Consider the following 6434-nt stretch of genomic DNA (forward strand, 5'->3'; position numbering starts at 1 on the left):
ATTGGTAATACTTGTGATTTAACTAATTAGAAATCAGAATTATTCCAATATACACTAACTAAAAGAAAAATAACTACTGCAACACAACTTGTTATAAGGAAGTTTTTGGTGAGATACGATTCATTTACATGTTTGTACCACATAAAATTATATTTATATAATTAAATGTGATTTTTTTATCTTTTGTATGTTGAGACAATATCCAATCATCTTTATCTCGATAAACAAGTCACTGTACAACGATCTACATTGATCATTCACAAAAACGTTTAGTTACCTAGACAAAGAGGACTTTAAGACGGTCTCTTAGGAGACATTGGATGTAACCAGCCTGCAAAGGCGGAGACACCAGACTACACTCCACTTCGATACAAGAGAAGAGAACCGGGCGCTTTGTATCTTTGGGATAGGAGCTCGCGGTCGTCTTTTATCCCATTCCGGCCTTTCCTGCGGCACATGTGGTGCCAGCTCTTATTTTTTATGTGACTTTTTCGAAAGTTGCGGAAAATAGTATAGATGTTCCTCTTCTTTCTTTAAATGTATCCTGTAGTGACTGTGTTTGCGTGATCAAGTCAATGCTAAACACTATACAGAAACACTGCTTGCTATCAGTTAGTTGACATTTATGACACATTAATTATCATATTAGTTGGTAGTTGGTAGTTGGTAGTTGGAGAGCGGGGGTTAAATTTCCATATAAGGAAATGACCCTTCTTCCCTACAATTGTGTAATGTTCTTTAAAATATATAACAAATTAATAAAGAAGTGTGTTGCAAAAACTGGACCATATGTTTGGTATTAATGGTAAGTTCAATACTCTACTATATATAGCCTAGAATAATTCCACTCTTCTACTCAATTATTTCCCTAGCAATCTTGATCACTCATTAATAATTTTTTCAGTTTTTGTTTTCAAAATTTAGTTTCAAAGAAATGGGTCTAAAGACCAAATCGTCTGCCCAGTTAGAAGTGAAGGCTAAAAAGGACGTGTTCCTTGATGTCTTTATGCACAAACCACATCATGTCTCCACCATGAGCCCTGTGCATGTACAAAGTTGTGAGTGTCTCGAAGGAGACTTCGGAACTGTTGGCTCCAAAATTTGTTGGAAGTATACCCATGGTAAGCCCATATGTCAAAATAAGAATTTTGATTACATTATCACTATCACTCTTATGTGTGGAAAGGCTTTAGGAGAAAAATATAATAATTGCTAGAAAAGAATAACAAAGCCTATACTAGTGTTAATCATTATCTTAAAGGAATTTATGCTTCCACTAACCCCTGTTTGATTGTTGTTTCCCGTGGTTTATTAATGTATGGTTTTCAATGAAACTATGTTTGTAGCCATTATTTTTAAAATTATGTTGTACGGTGTTTTAAACCCGTTGTAATTTCGTGGTTATATAACCATGAAAAGGTTCAATTTTTGTAACCACGGATTTGATAGTTTTTGTGTGATTACGTATTTCATTTCTCCATAATACCCCCACCCTGCACCATCTACCCCCACCGTACCACCCACCACCCACTACCACTCACCACCTCCCAACCCCACCCCACAATCACTCACCCCTACGCTACCACCCACTACCCCCACCCTCATCCCACAACCACCCATCCCTCCACTACCCCTCACCACCATCCAATCCCACCCCACAACTGCTCACCCCCACCCTACCACTCACTACCCCCACCCTCATCCCACAACGACCCACCTCACACCACTCACCCCTCCACCACCCACCTCACACCACCCACCCCTCTACCACCCACCCAATGACCACCCCCATCCACCACCTATTTATTTTTTAAAGCTCCTATTTTATCCTTTACTGAATTTTATTAATATATATAGACTAATTTTTAATTAAGATTTAAGGGTATTTTAGTAAACTTACAAGTTATTATACAGTATCAAACCATCAAACAAAACAGTATAAATGTTATTAAACCACAACAAATGATACAATCTATCCAAACATTATGTTCATTAATATAGTACAGTACAATACAATACCATATTGTACCATACCATACTGTACATTAATGAACCAGGGGAAACAACCATCCAAATAGAGTGTGAGTTATTGAGTACAATTTCTCTTTTCATATCTTTCTCAATTATCACTAACTATACTGTTAGGGGTCGTTTGGTAGCTGGTTATGATTATGCAGGTATTAGTAATGTAGGTATTACTTATGCAGGTATTAGTAATGCAGGTATCAGTAATGCAGAGTTTAGTTATGCATAAATTATTTCTTTGGATGTTGGTTTGTTATATTAAGTGTTAATAAATATTATATACTTCTTAAAATTAAAATTTTTGTTTACAATTAAAATTAAAATATTTATTTATGTAAAAAAAATATTAAAATATTATATTAAAAAATTATATAAAAATATGATTTAGAACAGAAAAGTATTTAAGTGGGGAATGATAACGGTAATATTGTCATTTCAACATTTTATTCATGTATAAATTATTCCATCTTCTACCCCGCATAAAATAATACATAGATTTCCTCATAACTTATACATGTATTAGTTATGCGAGTTTCTAAATTGCAAACCAAACGTTGTACTAATTTTATACATGATCAATAGCTTACTTCCTAACTAGCTACCAAACGCGGTATAGGTAGCAGAATTTAATACATAAATAAGGTGTCTTTTTACTAGCTAACAAACGTGATATAAATAAATGCATAAATTAATACATGAATAACTTGTCTCTTGTCCAGCTATCAAACGACCCCTAAAGCACAAGTAGAACAATTCATCTGCAGTGTCGATCTTACATTTAATCAAATTTTTCTTACCATGAGGGAAGCTTATAATCATCTTTCACCATCTATAATATTTTGTATGTATTGCTCCCTCAGTGGACAATGTAGCACAAATGATTACATGTTTAGATTATATTGAAGTCTTTCCTAGGCTAGGAGCTTCTTTTCGGATGAGGTGTCTTGCTAATTAGATTATGACTTCATCCATATAAGAATTTTTTTTTCTTGTGAAAGTTGCCCTTTTATTATTATTATTATTATTATTATTATTATTATTATTATTATTATTATTATTATTATTATTATTATTATTATTATTATAATCTTTTAATTGTTTTTCTTATCTCAATTTCTGAATTTGAAGATTAGTTACTCATAAATTTCATAGTTTCCGCGGCATTTATGAATATGATTACAAGTTATATACATATAGAGTTTGAATTTTATATACCGTTGAATTAAATTGTTTCTTTTTTAATATAATTAGGTCACTCAAAGGATGTCTATAAGTGACAAATCCTCAAAATATGGTATTGTAACAAGGCAGGTTGTTACAACAGATAAAATTAATGGTATAAAATGTTTACACTAACGATACACAACTAAAACTCATAAATATATATTAGACAATATTAAAGGATCGGTTTGCTTTTTAATTTATCGATAATATCATAGAAAAAAATAAAGATACGTTGTTCGTGATGAAATCATTTACAAATAATTAATTATTTTGCGATGGCGACGGTTCAATTTAATGTGTATAAATTGACTGTCGTTGTGTTGCTTTAAAATGACAGTGGTATATGTTTTCTCAATGGATCTTCAAATATTTGAAAACGTATAAGCTATTTTCTACCCTATTAATTTGTATTAATCTCACCTAAAATTATAAAATATTATACAGAGCACACTTTAATTTATAAGTATATTGTATTTAAATACGTCTTCTCACTTGTAGGCTAGATATTTTCTTAAAAGCCAAAAAGATGCAAACTTTTTTGTTTATTTTTGTGGCAATGAGATTTTTAAACTCAGTGCCTCTTGCCTTTTCAAAATTCATGTTAAATTAAGACCATCTCATTAAATAACTTAAGAAGCACACTTCTAAAGATTCAATTATATTATATATGTCTCAGCAAATTCATATAATTCAGCCTACGTTTATTAAAATCTTGATTTATTTCATGATATTTGAGAGTTTAACAATGTGTTGTGTAAGCCAGATGGGAAAGAGAAGATTTCGAAGCAGATAATTGAAGTAGATGAAGAAAAAAAAGATGATCACATTCAAAGAAATTGAAGGAGATTTAGTGAATGAATATGAAAGCTGTAAGGTAACTCTCCGTGTTGATGAAGAAGGTGAAAAAGATTTAGTCAGCTGGACTATGGAGTATGAAAGACCAAATGAGAACGTCCCAGAGCTAACAAATTTTCTGCAATTTTTTATTGATTTGACAAGTGCTATCGACAATCACCATGTCAAGCAAAATTGAAAATCCCAATGGGAGGGGTGGAGCGATATAAGAAGTTAATTTGTGCTTTAAAATAAACAATTGACATTATGTCTGCTTGTATCAGAGAATGTCAAGAAATGTGTTGGTTGTATGTTTTTCTGTTTTTATCTTTTCAAGAAATGTGTTGGTTGAATGTCAAGAATCAAAAGATCATAAGATAACCTTGTTAAATGTATCGTAAGACCGTTAACCCCTTGAGCAATAAGACTACATATACACTACAACAAAATATGCTTTGAGCGGCAATTAATTTGCGGCAATAACTTAATTGTCGTTAATTATATTTTAGAATCAATTATTATCGGCAATATCAAACTTTAGCCCTAACAATAAATTCCGTTAAAGGCTTTAGCGACCTTGGATCTAATAACATTAACCAATTGCTGGTAAATATTTTTGTGGCAATAACTATTGCCACTAAAAGCTCCTTTTGGTGTACTGATGTATATTGTTTTTTTTTTCCTTTTAAAATGAATATACTACTAGACCAAGGCACGTGGTTAGCTTTTATTAATGAAAACAAGTAAAAGTGACAACAATCGTTACGTTTCGTTACATCATGTTCATTTTTGAACTAGCCATGCCTAAAGAATGAAAATAAACTATAAAAATCCCATGAGCTATAAGTTCTAATTCTGGCTGATCATATATAAAAAGAACTATGGTTGATCATAGTCTTTGAGTGTTCGGAGACAACAATATATGAAAGCAATAACAATGAAATGAAACAACATATAATTTTACGTGAGAAACCCTCAACATGAAGAAAACCCACGATCATCACCAACTCTTATTATTTCTTAATGAAAGATGATTACATGATACATAATAAATCGGAAAAGTGTCACGACCCAACTCGTGAGTCATGAGGGCACCCACACTATCCTCCCTGATGGGCATACCCTTCTCCTAAATCACGTCCTTTAGTTAAGAAATGCGGAAGTAAATAGATAAATAAGTACATAAGGGCGGAAGTAATACATAATACAAATCCCAAAACCTGATCTGAACTTGTACAAGAGCGTCTATTCTTAATACAATATCTGAAATACTAAGCACTAATCTCAAAATACATAATAAAGTTTGTTTGAGAAATAGAAGATAGACATATAACAAGGAGAGGATCTAGGACTGCAGATCCGGCAAATGGCTCACCCAAACATATTCGATGATAACCTCAGGATCAGTCACGAGGTCTCGAACATAACCTGGATCAAACTCTACACTCCACAAAGAGTGTAGCAAGAGCAGTATGAGCACACCACTAGTACTCGTAGGCATCATAGGCCGACAACTATTAGATGACGCATACAAATGAGAAGAAATTAACAACTAGAACAGGTAAGCAGTCAAGCACAGCCACTAAGCACGTTCAGATAACAATTCACAACAACAATATTCACAGTTGGTCTCAATATTCTCGAATCATAGGCCTAAGTGTAATCTCTAATCCTCAAGTCCGTCAAGTTTCTAATACAAGAGCCTTACAAGCAAGCAACAACTCAATTATGTCATCCACTAAGATATCAATGAGAAAATGTACCATGCGATGATGTGGAGTGTAAAGCAAATGAAATGTAATGCACTAGCCAACTCTGTTAAATACTCGTACACACATTCTAAGGGAATCTCGCAATCAATAGTCATGAACCATGGGGGATCCGTGAAGTCCATGTACCTGTTGCACCGGATCCCCTGTTGCAGTATGCAACCCGATCCATAAAATATATACGTTACGGTGTGCAATCCGATCCATAATATGTACATGTTGCGGCGTGAAACCCGATCCATAATAATATATATGTTGCAGCGACAACCCGATCCCATAATCCATCACAAATATGTAACCTCAATCTTACATTCTTCTTCATAATATTCCCCAAATACATAATCATGAATGAATGTATGAGCGAGTGCATCAACAATCATACATAACCAATGACAGGATAAAATGAAATGGATTTGCATAGCTATGCCCTTTTACACTCAACAATTTCCGCAAATCATGAAACCAACAAAATGTATATCATGAACGCCGAACCCAACCAAGTCATCAAGAAATAAAATTTGTTGAACTTAATAAAAATAAAAAATCCAAATGAGTATTCTTGTTTAAATTGTTACGGCTATA

General features: G+C 33.2%; 1 pseudogene; it reads left to right on the top strand.

Moving 5' to 3' along the window:
• The first annotated feature begins 784 nt into the window (after positions 1-784).
• LOC132626456 (kirola-like) lies at positions 785-4423 on the top strand (annotated as a pseudogene).
• Positions 4424-6434: the final 2011 nt, after the last annotated feature.

This window comes from Lycium barbarum, chromosome 2, assembly GCF_019175385.1.
Source record: "Lycium barbarum isolate Lr01 chromosome 2, ASM1917538v2, whole genome shotgun sequence".
Taxonomy (NCBI): domain Eukaryota; kingdom Viridiplantae; phylum Streptophyta; class Magnoliopsida; order Solanales; family Solanaceae; genus Lycium; species Lycium barbarum.